The 17,869-nt window shown below is 43.2% G+C and overlaps 1 protein-coding gene across 3 annotated transcripts in view; it reads left to right on the plus strand.

Moving 5' to 3' along the window:
* Positions 1–1,354: 1,354 nt before the first annotated feature.
* Positions 1,355–17,869, plus strand: part of TRPM8 (transient receptor potential cation channel subfamily M member 8) — a 97,643-nt gene continuing 81,128 nt past the window's right edge. For all 3 annotated transcript variants that reach the window (XR_007126097.1, XM_047722946.1, XM_047722947.1), the window contains exon 1: positions 1,355–1,401. The gene's annotated coding sequence lies outside the window, so the exon portion shown is untranslated. The remainder of the gene's footprint in view (positions 1,402–17,869) is intronic.

The following is a 17,869-nucleotide window of genomic DNA, read 5'->3' on the forward strand; positions in this document are numbered from 1 at the left end:
TTTAATCTCTAACCCTTTTGCACTTGTTTGCACTGTATAATCAATTTTTATTATTTATTTATGTATTTTTTTTAAAGAAAGATTTTATTTATTTGCTTGAGAGAGAGATAGAGAGCAGGAGCAAGGGGAGGGGCAAAGGGAGAGGGAGAAGTAGACTCCCTCCTAGGTGCAGAGCCAGACCTGGGGCTCTATCCCAGGAACCTGGGATCATGACCTGAGCCAAAGTCAGATGCTTAACCCACTGAGCCACCCAGGTGTCCCTGTATACTCGATTTTTAAATTATACCATCCTCTTTCTTCTTGCCTGTGGCATACGCTTCATATATAAATACATAATAGAAAGAGTAGACAGAGTGCCTGACTGGCTCAGTCGAGAAAGTGCTCAACACTTGATATAAGGGTTGGGTGTGGAGATTACTTAAAAATAATATCTTAAAAAAAAAGAGAGAGGGTCACCTGGGTGGCTCAGTGGGTTAAGCCTCTGCCTTCGGCTCAGGTCATAATCTCAGGGTCCTGGGATCGAGTTCCGCATCGGGCTCTCTGTTTTGTGGGGAACCTGCTTCCTTCTCTCTCTCTCTCTCTGCCTGCCTCTCTGCCTACTTGTGATCTCTCTCTGTCAAATAAATAAAAAGATGCTTTAAAAAAAAAAAAGAGAGAGAGAGAGAACAGCCAACACCCCAGGAGCACCAATTACAACCAAACTATTGCCATGATTATCTGTGGTACATCATTGAAAGAAAATGACCAAAAATGTCCTCCTGGTGATTGCTACTTCCTCTCTGCTAGCCGAGTGTTCATAAAGACAAAGTATAAGGAAGGCATGGAAATATAAATTAGGCTTCCTGCCTCCCTTCACTCCCCCTGCCCAGCTAGCCCAGGGCTGAATATAAGTCAATAGGGAGAAAGCTAACAGAATCTTAAAAAAAAAAAAAAAAAAAGTTTATTAAATGTCTTCTATTTATGATTTTTTCTAATCAATTAAGAGCTTTTAATCTGTTAATTAATCTTGTCATTACCTTCCATAGTGAGCTTTTCCTATTTCATTTGTGGTTTTTAAGATGTGCCACAAATTGTAGAAATTAAATTGTAGTGTGACTTAATACTAGGACGGGCAAGCCAAGGGGAGGAAGTTTATGTTTACCTTATTAGCATTTAAAATGTGATTTTCTATAGTTATGCCTTCGTCACTGATATTCAATCAGTAAATTGCTACTGTGTGTCATGACTGTAAAAGTCTTCTCTCAGTGGCTTAAGTTTTTTTGTTCCTCCTCTTGAAAGAGCCTTAGGGAGGAAGGCGGGGCTGAGGAAGCTCCGGTTATAAAAGCCTTCTTCCTCCGCAGGGAGGGGAGGCCCGCAGGATCTTTCCAGTGAAAGCAAATCCTGCCTGACAAACCTCAAATGGTATGTTACCAACTTTCGCTTTTCGTGTCTCTCTCTGTAAATGTTGCAATTGTTGTAACTTGTAGAACTGGTATGACTAGTGTGTGTTTGGCATGGACGTCATTTAGATTTTCTCTGAAGATTGGAAACTAACATGACAAAAAGGTGATGTTTCTCAAAGAGTGGTTGGGATAAGCAATAAATGCTAGTTCACAGATATTTATAGTACTCGTGTGGATTTATTTAGAGACATAGGAGACTGCGCTAGGTTTTTGAATGATTTAAAATACGATTACAGCTTTTTTCCCCCCTGATTGACAGAGTCAGAAATTTCCAACAAAGAGCTTTATTTAAAAACTCACGGTCATCTGAACTCTGCAACGGACTGTCTGAAGCAATCCTATGTTCTCAAACCGATCGAGGACATCACAAAACAGGTTTTTCTTAAATCACACTATGATGGAGCCTAAATTAGCATCAAGAAAGAATGTATTCAAATAGCCAACAGTCTTTGATAAGGAAGAAAAGTATATTTGACTTATTTTTATATACAGCTTCTGAAACATGCTAATGGCTTGGATTTTTTAGAAGCAAAAGGGAAATACTGGGGGTTGGATGGATAATTAAAGGTTTTATCTCTATTCAGTTTTGAGGTCCTGATTGCCAACGCTGATTTCAGAGTTATGATTCTTAAGCAGAATACAACAAACACACTATGGTAGGGGTTTCAGTTCCTCAGTGTCTTGAGAGTGTAAAGAACTTTCTTTCAAGGTTGTAACTCTTGATTTATAATTCTTTGAAATGGGAACAAAGTTGGTATCACCCATTATTCATCTTCTTTGTCTTGCCTAAGAACTGATGTTATTCTTGGCACCTGTGAAGACAATAGGATCCAGGCACCTAGGTCCCCAGGCTTTCTCCTTATTGGGGCGGGGTCGGGGGCTCTCAGCAAATACCAACTTCCAGCTCATTTGCTGCCGGGACTCACCTCCTGTCTCTCACCTCTCCTCTTGAGGGCAGGAGACACCAGAATCAATGACTTTCGGAGCTCCCCTGGGGTGTCACCATTGGGGTTTAACCCATCGATGCAAACTTCAAAAATGTGGCTGACGAAAATATGGCAATTAGAAAAGTGGGATAATTCCTATAAGGAAACACTTCTCAGTTCTCCGGGGTGAAGGAGGTGGGGAAGGCTAGGTGAATGCTGAGCCTCGCAGGTCCGCTGTAGTTCCTGTGTGCCTCTCAGGCCAGAATGGGAATTGAGAAGATTTCTCCGATGGTGTCATTTCTATCTGAAGCTTCTGCAAGTGTCACAGTCACCATCATAATGAATAATTGATGGGAGCGAAGAGTGGAGATGGCTGGGGTTTGGTATGGGCCCTTTGGAGCATTCTTCCGAGCATGAACGACACAGTTCCGCTCATTCAGTGTTTTGTAAAGAAAACTTCTCCCGTCTCCTTTACCTAATGGAGACTTAGATATACATCCTGCTTGAAAATGACATCTCAGGACCGGTTTGACTGGGGCGAGAGGCCGGTAAACCATAATCTTAAAAACTTGCCACACGCCATTCTTGCATTTGGACAATGACTGAATAGATTGATTTTCGATTTTGGTTTTGTTTTTGCAATGGGCTCACAGGATACAAGAGTATTCTGTTGTGAACGGGTGATTTCTAGGTTATTTAAAATTATTTATGAGCATCAGTAATAAAAATAATATCAGGCCAACCTTACCCCTGGCCAACAAAACCAGGTTTCTAATCCTTGATTTGAATATTAATGGTGTATTTATATAGTATGAATGACTATCTCTTCCCAAAGAGGTATTAAAGTAGCACACAATAGTTACTTACTAAACTGTTAGCTTAATGTTTAAGGATTGGGCTCTCAGGCCATTCTGTTTGAGTCCTGTATCCTCTACTGATCTGCTGTGTGACTTTTAGGAAGTTATTTAACCTTTCTGTGCCTTACTTTCTTCATCCATTTAAGTGGAAAAAGAATAATCATAGACTACGCCAGAGGGCTGAGGGCTGATACATGTTAAGAGCTGAGTTAGCACCTGGAACATAAGAGACTTTACATGAACATGACCACTATTCACTCCAGTTGTTAGGGCGCCACTCATGGCCTGATGAGATGTGTTTCATCCTCGCAGGATGAACTGTATTGTCCATAAATTCAAGCTATGACCACAGAAACACACTGAGCCCAAACTGATGTGATATGATCTCTGAAGCATCCCAGTTTGTGTTTTAAAAATATCCAATTACGAGTTCTGAAGAGCCGGGATTGTATCTGGGGATGAGAGGGTTATTGGTGCTATTGGCAGAGTCCTGGGTGAGCCCAGTGGTTCTCTAATTGGGACCCCCTGACCAGCAGCACCAGCCACACCTGGGAACTTGTCAGGGATACAGAATCTGTGGGCCACACCAGAGCTGATGAGCACTTTTGGGGACCCAGCAAATTCAGTCTGTGCAGAGAACATGTATTTCTCTGGCTGGGAAACTGGAGATGCTGTCCGTCTTTAGGTTGGAACTGCTGTCCCTCCTGATGTGTGCGGGAGCCAGTGTCTTCACGGTCTTTTTATGAAATTGTGACAATGTGAATAACAATCCAGAGTCCATTTTTGTTTTAAATGTTGCTGAGGCAATCTTCATAGTAAGGAATAGGATTCCATTAATTTCATTGGACCCCTCTGCAGTCATTGAGAGTAAGGACCATTGATAAAAATAATTGAGATATTGATAAGAACATGAAAGCAAAAAGCATACACAGTTAAACCAGTAAGTCCTAAACCTGGCTAGATTCTCAGGTATCTATACCTTGGGGCCCATCACTTAGCCTACCCTGGAGTCCCTTCCCCTGAGGTTTACTCTAGTGATGCACCTTCTACTTGCCTTCGGGACTTTACAGGGACCAGGAACATAGGTTGGTGCTGCAGGTGTTGCTGGCTCTATCTAAGATGTCCCCCACCATGTGGCCCCGTGTTCTTTCTACACAGTTCTTTTCCTCTTAAATTATTATTTGGAAATAAGGGTAGATTCACAGGAAGTTGGGAAACTAATACCAAGAGGTCCCATGTACCCTTCACCTGTTCCCCCCAATGGTGACACCACACAGAGCTCTAGTATAACACCAGGAAACTGACATTGACATTGAGACCTTACTCTTGATTTCTCACTGGTTTTATATGCACTCATTTGTGTGTGTCTAGTTTTATTTACTTCTAGCAGGAGTCCCTTCGTGTAACTGTCACCACAATCCAGCTTTGGATGGGTTCCATCACTAGAAAGATCCCCCTTTAGAGTCCCGCCCCACCCCCTCCCTGATGCAGGCGCCCTTTGTCCCCTGGGCGAAGTCTCAGGACGTGTGGGTTGGGTCCTGCTTGCACCTGACCACGTTCACGTCTTTGCCTTGGCTCCCAGCAAGGGTAGGCTGCCGTTAGTGTCTATCAGCCCTGCAGGCTGGCTTCCCACGTGCCGGACCGACCCCTCACGGTCACCAGCATTACCTTCTCCTTTGACCCTCTGCTCTCGTCTTGCCCTTTCCTTCCTTGGTATTCAACAATATTTTAGTAAGTCTCTTCAAAACTTTGCACACTGAGGAGAAAATAAAAATTTAAACCGCGAAGAAAAGAAGTGGTACCCCGTGTTCTTCATTTATTACTTGTTTGGCTCCCGCATCCCACCCTTCCCCCATTCTGGAACTTCTTGAAGTTTATGAACAGCTCCCCAACCCACTCCTCCAGTTTCCCGGTCTGCCTCTCTGCCACTCACAGATGAACTGGCTGAAGACGTAATTCCTAAATCCAGTCTTTTCCCTCTAAGAATACGCATGTGCTTCACCTTCTAGCTTGCAGAATTTCGATACCCCCCCCTTACGCCCCTCCCTCTTGTCCCTTATTTTTTTTTCTGCTTCGCTCTTTATGTAACTTTGAGTTTATTCTTATCCTTGAATAATTTCACCAGGACACCTGTAAGCCTATTAATTTTGCCTGGCATGAGACTCAGTGCGATTTTTTTTTTTTAAATTTTGGTACTGAAGACCCGATTCCTTCATTGGCCCAGGGAAGTAGATTGATTCTGTTGACTTTCTGACTGTCATGCCTCCTCTGTGTGGATCATTTTTCTCTTCTGAAAGGCCTGTCGCTTATATGGCCCATCTGTATGTGTTCCCTGTGACTGGCCACAACCAAGGAGTGGAACAGTTACCCCAAGCAGCTCCTGTCTATGTTGGAGTAGATGGGGCAGAGCCTCATGGCTTACTCAGCCCGTGCCGTTCTTACTCTGCAAGCTGTTCAGGCCAGGGGTCACTGTGCAGGACGCCATGGGCTGGTGTCCACTGAACACCTGAGCATGTTCTCTGGCTTGACCTTAGGTCCCATGATGATGCCTGAGTAGGGTGCTAGTTTTGTGCAGAAATAGGACTGGAGGCAATTCTGGAAAGCACTTCCCTGCTGGGGCCAGGAGATCTCTTTTCTGAGCATCTACCCTTCTTCCCTCTTGGTCACAACTGCCTTCATTACGCATTACAGGACTGGGGCAACAACACTCTCCCTCCAGCTGTCCATTCCCAGGGTGGGCTGTAATCTGAACACAGTAATAAAACGACATCAACAAGCTTTCCAGGGCTGCAAAAAACGAAACAACAAAACAACCACACCTGAGTCTGCACACAAAAAGAGCACGAGGTCAAAGGAAGAATTATAGGTCACTGTCTAGTAAGAGTCAATAAAAATAATAGCATTTAAGAATAAAGGGGAAAAGCAAATGACTGTTGGACAGAAAGAATAAAGATGAGGCCACCCTCAGGGTTTTCCTTTACCAGATCAAAAGTCTAATAAGAATGGAACAGGTTCTATGGTGGGGGGAAATTGTTGTCAAGTTGTCCACAGGCAAAAAGACATTCACGTGAAGAAGCAGCTCCTTACATACACCTCCTATGAGTTGCTCCACGAAATCATCCCCAGGCACTTCCTCCTGATGCGGGCAGACGGGTCCAGGGTGGACAAGCCAGGTGCGAATGGACACCCACTGGGCGGGGACACCAGTGACGCGTGAAGAGGGTCGAAATCATAGAGATAAAGTTAATAGGTAAATAAAAATTATTCTTGTGCATGAAAATATATGATCTAAAAAGAATAGCTTGAAAATAACAAGCTGGGTCTAAAACCCTGAATACATTGACCGTCATGGTGGGGGCGGGGGTGGGGGGGGAGGAGAGAGTGGCTCAGAGAGTGACCGGAAGGTAGCCGGCAGGTGAACAAATTTGACCTAATGCTGACTTTGTGCCGTTAGAGTCTGGTTTTCTGTGGGCTCTGTCATTCTTTCCTAAAGCTGCTCGGGGTTCCTCCTTAGTGTTGCTGCAGAGTCTGATACCTTAAGGATCCTGCATCTGATTTTTACATGTATGGGACCCAAATAAAATCGAGGAGTCTTATGGCCAGTCTTGGCACAATGTCTCATTCAAAAGATACTCAAGCCCGACAGAGTAAGAGCATGGGAAATAAATATGAATGCAAGGGTGGTAGGCAGGGGCAAGTGGTAGGCAGACTTCTGAGAAGGCCTGAAGGCCCCCTGCCTCCTGGTGTTCCTGCTCTTGTGTGTTCCCCTCCCCCGAGATGCTGGCGGGACCCAGTGACTTGCTTCTAACAACAGGATGTGGCAAAGGTGATTTGGGATGTCACTTGTATGCTTAGGTTACACAGCCTGTGACTTTGCCTTGTGGCAGATTCTCTCTGTCGCCTTATAGGCTGGCACACTTTGATAAAGCCAGTTGCCACGTTGGAGGACCCACAGAGCCAGGAACCACGGGTGGCATCCAGCAGCGAGGCCCGGAGGACCCTCAGAACTCAACCCTGCTGACAACCATGTGAGCTTGAAGCAGGGCCTTGTCCTGTCCATACTTGAGGTGCGACCCCAGACCCTGCCGGTACCTGGACAGCAGAGAGCCCACCTCAACTGTGCCCGGGTTCCTGACCTGCAGAAACTGTGAGATCAAACACGAGCTGTTTTTAGTACTTATATTCTGAGATCATTTCTGATAAGAGATATCTGATAGGAATGGTTGAACTCAGAAAAGCTGCCAAAAGATGCTGTCCACCTATCTCACCACAACCTTATTCACAGTGGTAGCCCTTGCCCTTCTCAGCCTGCGTGCCTGGCCCTCCTCCCACAACCCTACCAATTCTCCCCTCCTCCTACTATTTCTCCACATCTGTTCTCCTGTGACTATCTATCTTGGGTCCTTTTGAATATCAATCTTTTCAGTTTTTCTAGGCTACTCCCCATTTTCACTCCACAGGAGCTGAGCCCATGAAACATGTTTCCCTGGTGGGCGAGGCAGGGGAGAAGGGGGTGGTGTTGATGTGTCAGTAATCTTTTCTGCCACTTTGCTTTCCCTGAACACCTTATGCAGTCTCTTCTTATAAAGTCCCCCCCACCGTAATGGTAATAAGGACAGGAACACTGATGTTGATGTGACCCAAGTCCCCGGCTGAGCTGCTATGGGCTCGTCCCATGTTATTGTCACCATATATGGGGGGACATTGCTGGTCAGCCACAAGCGTGGCTTTTCCTGACCTCAAGTCCTTGCTGTTGTTGTTGTTGTTGTTGTTTTTTTCTACCACACAGTCTGCTTTCCCTCCAAGTTAGATGATATAAATAGATGGTTCTCCGTGTGTTGATTTGCATTCCTCTTGACATTAAATTTTTCACTACTAAAGGCAAGTATTTTGACAAATCATATGGTTTTGCTTGAATGTTGGTCCTTGGCCTGTGGTATGATGCTTGAACTTTTCTGATGTGTTCACCGACCCCGTGATTTTTGAGAACAGCACAGTGAATTGAGTGTGTGTGCGATACGAAATCACCCTCTTCAAATATGATATTAAACATGAGGGGCACTCTTGCTGTCATTTTATTGGTGGATTCTTCTTTGTAAAAATTTTTAATTTGAATTCAGTTTAACACGTATGGTATTATTAGCTTCAGAGATAGTATTTAGTGGTTCATCAGTTGTATATAACATCCAGTGCTCATTACACCATGTGCCCTCCTTAACGCCCATCCCCCAGTTACACCACCCACCTCCCCCAGCCACCCTCAGTTTGTTTCCTATAGTTACGAGTCTCTCATTGTTTGCCTCCTTCTCTGTTTTTGCCTTATTTTATTTTCCCTTCCCCTATGTTCATCCGTTTTGTTTCTTAAATTCCATATATGAGTGAAATCATATGGTATTCATCTTTCTCTGATGTATTTCACTTAGCATAATACTCTCCAGTTCCATCCATGTCGTTGCAAATGGCAAGATTTCATTCTTTTTTATGGCTGAGTAAAATTCCATTGTATATATACCACATCATCTTTATCCATCCATCTGTTGATGGGCTTCTGGGCTCCTCCATAGTTTGACTGTTGTAGACATCGTTGCTATAAACTTTGGGGTGCATCGAATCACCATGTTCATGTTCTTTGGATGAATACCCAGTAGTGCAATTGCTGGGTCATAGGGTACCTCTATTTTCAACTTTTTTTTTTAAATTTTATTTTTTATAAACATATATTTTTATCCCCAGGGGTACAGGTCTGCGAATCGCCAGGTTTACACACTTCACAGCACTCACCATAGCACATACCCTCCCCAATATCCATAACCCCACGCCCCCTCTCCCAACCCCCCTCCCCCCATCAACCCTCAGATTGTTTTGTGAGATTAAGAGTCACTTATGGTTTGTCTCCCTCCCAATCCCATCTTGTTACATTTATTCTTCTCCTACCCCCTTAACCCCCCATGTTGCATCTCCTCTCCCTCATATCAGGGAGATCATATGAGAGTTGTCTTTCTCCGATTGACTTATTTCGCTAAGCATGATACCCTCTAGTTCCATCCACGTCGTCACAAATGGCAAGATTTCATTTCTTTTGATGGCTGCATAGTATTCCATTGTGTATATATACCACCTCTTCTTTATCCATTCGTCTGTTGATGGACATCTAGGTTCTTTCCATAGTTTGGCTATTGTAGACATTGCTGCTATAAACATTCGGGTGCACGTGCCCCTTCGGATCACTACGTTTGTATCTTTAGGGTAAATACCCAGCAGTGCAATTGCTGGGTCATAGGGTAGTTCTATTTTCAACATTTTGAGGAACCTCCATGCTGTTTTCCAGAGTGGTTGCACCAGCTTGCATTCCCACCAACAGTGTAGGAGGGTTCCCCTTTCTCCGCATCCTCGCCAGCATCTGTCATTTCCTGACTTGTGAATTTTAGCCATTCTGACTGGTGTGAGGTGATATCTCATTGTGGTTTTGATTTGTATTTCCCTGATGCCGAGTGATATGGAGCACTTTTTCATGTGTCTGTTGGCCATCTGGATGTCTTCTTTGCAGAAATGTCTGTTCATGTCCTCTGCCCATTTCTTGATTGGATTACTTGTTCTTTGGGTGTTGAGTTTGCTAAGTTCTTTATAGATTTTGGACACTAGCCCTTTATCTGATATGTCATTTGCAAATATCTTCTCCCATTCTGTCAGTTGTCTTTTGGTTTTGTTCACTGTTTCCTTTGCTGTGCAAAAGCTTTTGATCTTGATAAAATCCCAATAGTTCATTTTTGCCCTTGCTTCCCTTGCCTTTGGTGATGTTCCTAGGAAGATGTTGCTGCGGCTGAGGTCGAAGAGGTTGCTGCCTGTGTTCTCCTCGAGGATTTTGATGGATTCCTTTCTCACATTGAGATCCTTCATCCATTTTGAGTCTATTTTCGTGTGTGGTGTAAGGAAATGATCCAATTTCATTTTTCTGCATGTGGCTGTCCAATTGTCCCAACACCATTTATTGAAGAGGCTGTCTTTTTTCCATTGGACATTCTTTCCTGCTTTGTCGAAGATGAGTTGACCATAGAGTTGAGGGTCCATTTCTGGGCTCTCTATTCTGTTCCATTGATCTATGTGTCTGTTTTTGTGCCAGTACCATGCTGTCTTGATGATGACAGCTTTGTAATAGAGCTTGAAGTCCGGAATTGTGATGCCACCCACTTTGGCTTTCTTTTTCAATATTCCTTTGGCTATTCGAGGTCTTTTCTGGTTCCATATAAATTTTAGGATTATTTGTTCCATTTCTTTGAAAAAAATGGATGGTACTTTGATAGGAATTGCATTAAATGTGTAGATTGCTTTAGGTAGCATAGACATTTTCACAATATTTATTCTTCCAATCCAGGAGCATGGAACATTTTTCCATTTCTTTGTGTCTTCCTCAATTTCTTTCATGAGTACTCTATAGTTTTCTGTGTATAGATTCTTAGTCTCTTTGGTTAGGTTTATTCCTAGGTATCTTATAGTTTTGGGTGCAATTGTAAATGGGATGGACTCCTTAATTTCTCTTTCTTCTGTCTTGTTGTTGGTGTAGAGAAATGCAACTGATTTCTGCGCATTGATTTTATATCCTGACACTTTACTGAATTCCTGTACAAGTTCTAGCAGTTTTGGAGTGGAGTCTTTTGGGTTTTCCACATATAGTATCATATCATCTGCGAAGAGTGATAGTTTGACTTCTTCTTTGCCGATTTGGATGCCTTTAATTTCCTTTTGTTGTCTGATTGCTGAGGCTAGGACTTCTAGTACTATGTTGAATAGCAGTGGTGATAACGGACATCCCTGCCGTGTTCCTGACCTTAGCGGAAAAGCTTTCAGTTTTTCTCCATTGAGAATGATATTTGCGGTGGGTTTTTCATGATGGCTTTGATAATATTGAGGTATGTGCCGTCTATCCCTACACTTTGAAGAGTTTTGATCAGGAAGGGATGCTGTACTTTGTCAAATGCTTTTTCAGCATCTATGGAGAGTATCATATGGTTCTTGTTCTTTCTTTTATTAATGTGTTGTATCACATTGATTGATTTGCGGATGTTGAACCAACCTTGCAGCCCTGGAATAAATCCCACTTGGTCGTGGTGAATAATCCTTTTAATGTACTGTTGAATCCTATTGGCTAGTATTTTGGCGAGAATTTTTGCATCTGTGTTCATCAAGGATATTGGTCTGTAGTTCTCTTTTTTGTTGGGATCCTTGTCTGGTTTTGGGATCAAGGTGATGCTGGCCTCATAAAATGAGTTTGGAAGTTTTCCTTCTGTTTCTATTTTTTGGAGGTGTTTCAGGAGAATAGGAATTAGTTCTTCTTTAAATGTTTGGTAGAATTCCCCTGGGAAGCCATCTGGCCCTGGGCCTTTGTTTGTTTGGAGATTTTTGATGACTGTTTCAATCTCTTACTGGTTATGGGTCTGTTCAGGCTTTCCATTTCTTCCTGGTTCAGTTGTGGTAGTTTATATGTCTCTAGGAATGCCTCCATTTCTTCCAGATTGTCAAATTTGTTGGCGTAGAGTTGCTCATAGTATGTTCTTATAATTGTCTGTATTTCTTTGGTGTTTGTTATGATCTCTCCTCTTTCATTCATGATTTTATTTATTTGGGTCCTTTCTCTTTTCTTTTTGATAAGTCTGGCCAGGGGTTTATCAATCTTATTAATTCTTTCAAAGAACCAGCTCCTAGTTTCGTTGATTTGTTCTATTGTTTTTTTGGTTTCTATTTCATTGATTTCTGCTCTGATCTTTATGATTTCTCTTCTCCTGCTGGGTTTAGGGTTTCTTTCTTGTTCTTTCTCCAGCTCCTTTAGGTGTAGGGTTAGGTTTTGTACCTGAGATCTTTCTTGTTTCTTGAGAAAGGCTTGTACCGCTATATATTTTCCTCTCAGGACTGCGTTTGTTGTGTCCCACAGATTCTGAACCGTTGTGTTTTCATTATCATTTGTTTCCATAAATTTTTTCAATTCTTCTTTAATTTCCTGGTTGACCCATTCATTCTTTAGAAGGATGCTGTTTAGTCTCCATGTATTTGGGTTCTTTCCAAATTTCCTCTTGTTATTGAGTTCTAGCTTTAAAGCATTGTGGTCTGAAAATATGCAGGGAATGATCCCAATCTTTTGATACCGGTTGAGACTTGATTTAGGACCAAGAATGTGATCTATTCTGGAGAATGTTCCATGTGCACTAGAGAAGAATGTGTATTCTGTTGCTTTGGGATGAAATGTTCTGAATATATCTGTGATGTCCTTCTGGTCCAGTGTGTCATTTAAGGCCTTGATTTCCTTGTTGATCTTTTGCTTGGATGATCTGTCCATTTCAGTGAGGGGAGTGTTAAAATCCCCTACTATGATTGTATTCTTGTCGATGTGTTTCTTTGATTTTGTTATTAATTGGTTTATATAGTTGGCTGCTCCCACGTTAGGGGCATAGATATTTAAAATTGTTAGATCTTCTTGTTGGACAGTTCCTTTGAGTATGATATAGTGTCCTTCCTCATCTCTTATTATAGTCTTTGGCTTAAAATCTAATTGATCTGATATAAGGATTGCCAATCCTGCTTTCTTCTGATGTCCATTAGCATGGTAAATTCTTTTCCACCCCCTCACTTTAAACCTGGAGGTGTCTTCGGGTTTAAGATGAGTTTCTTGTAGGCAACATATAGATGGGTTTTGTTTTTTTATCCATTCTGATACCCTGTGTCTTTTGATTGGGGCATTTAGCCCATTAACATTCAGGGTAAGTATTGAGAGATATGAATTTAGTGCCATTGTACTGCCTGTAAGGTGACTGTTATTGTATATTGTCTCTGTTTCTTTCTGATCTACTACTTTTAGGGTCTCTCTTTGCTTAGAGGACCCCTTTCAATATTTCCTGTAGAGCTGGCTTGGTATTTGCAAATTCTTTCAGTTTTTGTTTGTCCTGGAAGGTTTTAATCTCTCCTTCTATTTTCAATGATAGCCTAGCTGGATATAGTATTCTTGGCTGCATGTTTTTCTTGTTTCGTGCTCTAAATATATCATGCCAGTTCTTTCTGGCCTGCTAGGTCTCTGTGGATAAGTCTGCTGCCAATCTAATATTTTTACCATTGTACGTTACAGACTTCTTTTCCCGGGCTGCTTTCAGGATCTTCTCTTTGTCACTAAGACTTGTAAATTTTACTATCAGGTGACGGGGTGTGGACCTATTCTTATTGATTTTGAGGGGGGTTCTCTGAACCTCCTGGATTTTGATGCTTGTTCCCTTTGCCATATTGGGGAAATTCTCTCCAATAATTCTCTCCAATATACCTTCTGCTCCCCTCTCTGTTTCCTCTTCTTCTGGAATCCCAATTATTCTAATGTTGTTTCGTCTTATGGTGTCACTTATCTCTCGAATTCTCCCCTCGTGGTCCAGTAGCTGTTTGTCCCTCTTCTGCCCAGCTTCTTTATTCTCTGTCATTTGGTCTTCTATATCGCTAATTCTTTCTTCTGCCTCATTTATCCTAGCAGTGAGAGCCTCCATTTTTGATTGCACCTCATTAATAGTTTTTTGATTTCAACTTGGTTAGATTTTAGTTCTTTTATTTCTCCAGAAAGGGCTTTTATATCTCCCGAGAGGGTTGCTTTAATATCTTCCATGCCTTTTTCAAGCCCGGCTAGAACCTTGAGAATCGTCATTCTGAACTCTATATCTGACATATTACCAATGTCTGTATTGATTAGGTCCCTAGCCTTTGGTACTGCTTCTTGTTCTTTTTTTTGTTGTGAATTTTTCCACCTTGTCATTTTGTCCAGATAAGAGTATATGAAGGAGCAAGTAAAATACTAAAAGGGTGGCAACAACCCCAGGAAAATATGCTTTAGCCAAATCAGAAGAGATCCCAAATCGTGAGTGGGGAGAAAGGGGATAAAAAGGGGTTCAGAAAGAAAAAAAAAAAAAGAAACTATTAAAAAAAGAAAGCCGATAAAAAATATAAAAAGGAAAAAATATATGTATATTAGATAAACTATTTTAAAAATGTTAAAAAAGAAAACGGTAAAAGTTAAAAAAATTTAGCAGAAGAAGAGAAAAAAATTGAAAAAGAAAAAAAATTAAATTAACTGCAAGGCTAAAGAATCATGGGGAGAAAACCATGAGTTCCGTGCTTTGCTTTCTTCTCCTCTGGAATTCCGCCGCTCTGCTTGGTATTGAAACTGCACTCCTTGGTAGGTGAACTTGATCCTGGCTGGGTTTCTCGTTGATCTTCTGGGGGAGGGGCCTGTTGTAGTGATTCTCAAGCGTCTTTGCCCCAGGCGGAGTTGCACCGCTCTTACCCGAGGCCGGGCTGAGTCATTCGCTCGGGTTTGCTGGGTTCGCTTTCGGGAGCTTTTGTTCCCTGAGCGCTTTCCGTAGAGTTCTGGAAGACGGGAATGAAGATGGCGGCCTCCCGGTGTCCGGTCCGGAGGAGCCGAGAGCCCGGGGCCCCACTCCTCAGTGCGCCCTCAGAGAACAGCGCCCAATTACTCCCATCACCCTGGCCTCTGGCTGCACTCCGAGCTGACCGAGCCTGCGACCGGTTCAAGGTAACCCCGAGCTGAGAGTCACTCCTCGGCTCTGTCTTTGTAGCCGGCTTCCCTGTTCTAATACCGGTAAGCTCTGCGACACTCAGACACCCCCGATCCTTCTGTGACCCTGCGGGACCTGAGGCTGCGCTGACCCCGCCTGGGCTTTGCTCAGGTTAAGCCTCTGGAGCGATGTCCCTCAGCGGAACAGACTTTTAAAAGTCCCGATTTTGTGCTCCGTTGCTCCGCCGCTCGCCAGGAGCCGGCCCCTCCCCCCGCGGTCTATTTTCCAGTCGCTTTGGATTCACTTCTCCTCCAGTCCTACCTTTCAGAAAGTGGTTGATTTTCTGTTTCTAGAGTTGCTGTTCTTCTCTTCAATCTCCCGTTGGATTTGTAGGTGTTTGCAATCTTTAGATAAGCTATTTAGCTGATCTCCCGCTACCTGAAGTAGTCTCAGCTGCTACTTCTCCGCCATCTTGACTCCTCCTCCTATTTTCAACTTTTTGAGGAATCTCCATACTGTTTTCCAGAGGGGCTGCACCAACTTGCATTCCCACCAACTATTAGGAGAAGTCCATCCACACCACGGGCTCTTATTCCCTTAACTTAGCTTTCTAACTTCTAGTTGAGATTTCCATTAGTTTAGAGAAATACACTCAGAGTTAAAAATAAAAGAAGGGGATGGTGCTAGACTTGAAGCTTGTACTTTTAAGCATCATTACTCCAGTGCCCTCCAGGTGGGTGGAATGCGAGTGCCTCTTTCATGTGAATGTCAAATACTGCAAATCTGATCCACAGAAAGAAGTAGCATCCCAGTAGTCATTCTGGAGAGGCTTCAAGACCACACCCTTGCATATGGTGGCTATCGAATGCTATCTCGTGTTCTGTTGTGTTACAGTTTTGGAGTTATGGAATCCTATTTCTCGTTGTGTGTGAAACTCCAACTTCTGATTGTTGGGGATGTCATGAATAAATCCATCACCTTTAGAGCTTGGTAAACCATGTATAAACTTATTCTTAAAAAAAAAAAAAAAACAACACTTATTCTTCCTCAAGGACAGTAATGGCTCTTTTATCCATTCCAAGAGACTGAGGCTCCGGGTGTCCCCCATCTGCCTGTGCAGGTGGGTGATGGCAGCAGGTGTGCAGAACAGACCGAATCTCTAGAGCCAAAGCTTCAGGTTGCTCTTTGGCAGCAGACACCTGTCCTCAGAGGGGAACTTCTAGGACCTTGGGCACATGAATAAGATGAAGGCAGGGCTGCTCTCACTAATGTGGGTGGGGGGGGGTCCCTGAGCCTTGGGGCAGAAAGTCTCCAAGGACACCCTTTTATTTATTTTAAAAAATTATTATTATTTATTTAGGATTTTTCTTTTAATTTTGAGAGAGAGAGAGAAAGAGAGAAAGAGAGAGAGAGAGCACATGGAGGGGAGGAGCAGAAGGACAGATTCCTCACTGAGTGTGGAGCCCGACGCAGGGCTTGATCTCATGATCCTGAGATCATGACATGAACTGAAACTGAGTCAGGGGCTTAACTGACTGAGCCACCCAGGGGCCCCTCAAGGACCCCCCCCCCCTTTTTATTACTAATTTTTAAAAAGATTTAATTTTTTTTAAAGATTTTATTTATTTATTTGACAGAGAGAGATCACAAGTAGATGGAGAGGCAGGCAGAGAGAGAGAGAGAGAGAGGGAAGCAGGCTCCCCGTTGAGCAGAGAGCCCGATGCGGGACTCGATCCCAGGAACCTGAGATCATGACCTGAGCCAAAGGCAGCGGCTTAACCCACTGAGCCACCCAGGCGCCCCAAAAATATTTAATTTTTTTTAATAGAGAGAGCAAAGATGGGCAGAGGGAAAGGGAGAGAGAGAATCCCAAGCAGGCTCCATGCCCAGTGTGGAGGCCAACACAGGGCTCTATCTCACTACACTGAGATCATGACCTGAGCCGAAATCAAGAGTCAGGTGCTTAATGGACTGAACCCCCTGGGTGCCCCAAGGACCCCCTTTTAAAACCACACTCTAGACTTGGCTGTTGAGTGAAGCCCTGAACACCTGTGTGTTGTGCCCATTTCTTCTCTGGAGTGAGAGGCAGGCCAGGTGGGACTCAGGTACTGGGGTAGGAACAATAATTAACCAGTTCCTTGTCCACAAAGGATTTTAGACAATATGATATGAGAGGGAAAAGTAACCAGAGCTTTTCATCAGTATTTATTATGTTATTGCTGGCTCTCTTTTCCTTTGATCTTCAATCGGTTATCTATCTTCGATCAGGTACTGTAGGGGGATCTGCCTGCCCCACAGAGCCCTTCTGTTCCACGCTCTGTTATTCTTATAAGAATGGCCCTGTGCTTTTATCTCTCTCTGTCTGCTAATTTTCTTCTTGCAAGATTGAAACAGGACCCAACAAATTAGCTGGTGGCCCCTCCTCCCATTTGCTCCTGTGGAGGGGAGGTCTATACCGGTTTTCTACACTGGTTATCTATGTGCTCTCTCAATCCCCCAATGCTGAAACCCCATTACCATGGTCACTGGTTATCTTCCCCTTACCCAGCCTCTAGATGCTTATCCTGTTTATTGAGTCTATTTTCCAGATTACATGAGCAATGTATTCAATTTTGGTAAATATAAAAAGTAGAAAAAAGAAAAGAATTGCTCACCATCCCACTCCCTACGTTAGCATATAGTGGTTAGCATTTTGGTGTATTTACTGCTCGGTGCCTTCTACACATTATCCATGAGGCACTTACTGTCGTCCTGCTGGAGCTGCCTTTCCCGTGGGCTCTGAGCCACCTTTATAAGGAACTGAGAGGGGGAAGGACCCACTGACGGTTCACAGCTTAGTGCTTGACCCAAGGCCCTGTCTGTGAAGCCAGAGCTCTTAACTGCCAGGATTCCCTGCCTTCTGCTTTTTCTTTTCCTACTTGCCATTGAATTATACCCCCTTCATGGCCCACCCTTTTATTTCTTTTGGGTGAAATGTTCTATTAATGGAAATTGAGGTTACTTCTAATGGCCCCTATTACAAATAACTCAGCAATGAATAGCTTTTCAGTATAACTTTTTTGTGTTTCTGACTATTTCTTTTATCTAGGGTCCCCAAAGCCAGTGCA

The sequence above is a fragment of the Lutra lutra genome, chromosome 3 (assembly GCF_902655055.1).
Source record: "Lutra lutra chromosome 3, mLutLut1.2, whole genome shotgun sequence".
Classification (NCBI taxonomy): Eukaryota; Metazoa; Chordata; class Mammalia; order Carnivora; family Mustelidae; genus Lutra; species Lutra lutra.